General features: G+C 38.3%; 1 non-coding gene across 1 annotated transcript; it reads right to left on the bottom strand.

The window, feature by feature from the left end:
- Nucleotides 1–838: 838 nt before the first annotated feature.
- On the bottom strand, nt 839–911 carry TRNAK-CUU (transfer RNA lysine (anticodon CUU)). The gene has a single exon. It is a non-coding gene; the product is annotated as a tRNA-Lys (tRNA).

Raw genomic sequence — 911 nt, 5'->3', positions numbered from 1 at the left:
TGTTCCTCTCTCTTATTTATGACACTCTGTGTATGCTACCATTCTAGCTCTCTTCACACTTTAGTCTATCACTGATCCACTAGCTATATTCCTGGTTGATATAGGTGGATGGATGGATAGATAGATAGATAGATAGATAGATAGATAGGCAATAGATAGATATTTTTTTTCCCTTGAGGTCAAGGACTTTGTCTTATATGACTTTGTATTTACAGATTTATAGAGTCTGGCGCATAGCAATTGCTCCACAAATTATTACTGAATAAATGAGTAACAGGATAAATAATAAAAATTCCCTTGCTTTTTTGAGACTGATTTTACTCATTTGTTCATTTATTCAATTATTTATTCATTTATCCACTGAACAAACATCACTTAAACATGCGCTTTCTCAAGATATGTGGGTTATAAAGAACAAAATGAGAAGCATCAGCTCTTAAGAGTTTACTTTTTCATCTTCAAAAGGCAAATGTAACATTACCAAATTGTCAAGTACATGGAATCACACCTTTATACCTTATTTAAGTGGGAAGATGGTTGCTTGAGTGTGTCCCTCCTGATTTCATCATACATCTTTTTTTTTAATTAAAAAACTTCTTAAATGTTTATTTATATTTGAGAGAGACAGAGACACAGAGAGCCAGAGAGACAGAACGACAGAGCATGAGCAGTGGAAGGTCAAAGAGTGAGGGAGACAGAATCCAAAGCAGGCTCCAGGTGCTGAGATGTCAGCACAGAGCCCAACATGGGGCTTGAACTCATGAGCCGTTAGATCATGACCTGAGCCAAAGTCAGCGCCACCCAGGGGCCCCTCTTTTTTTTTTTTATGTAGGCTCCTTGCCTAACATGAGGCTTGAACTCATGACCCTGAGATCAAGAGTCACATGCTCTGCCAACTGAGCCAGCCAGCC

This window comes from Lynx rufus, unplaced genomic scaffold (genome assembly GCF_022079265.1).
Source record: "Lynx rufus isolate CCGP_SWC_20201006 ecotype Redwood Valley unplaced genomic scaffold, mLynRuf1.p SCAF_6, whole genome shotgun sequence".
In the NCBI taxonomy this organism is placed as follows: Eukaryota; Metazoa; Chordata; class Mammalia; order Carnivora; family Felidae; genus Lynx; species Lynx rufus.
The sequence above is the reverse complement of the archived record's forward strand: the minus strand, read 5'-3'. Positions and strand labels throughout refer to the sequence as shown.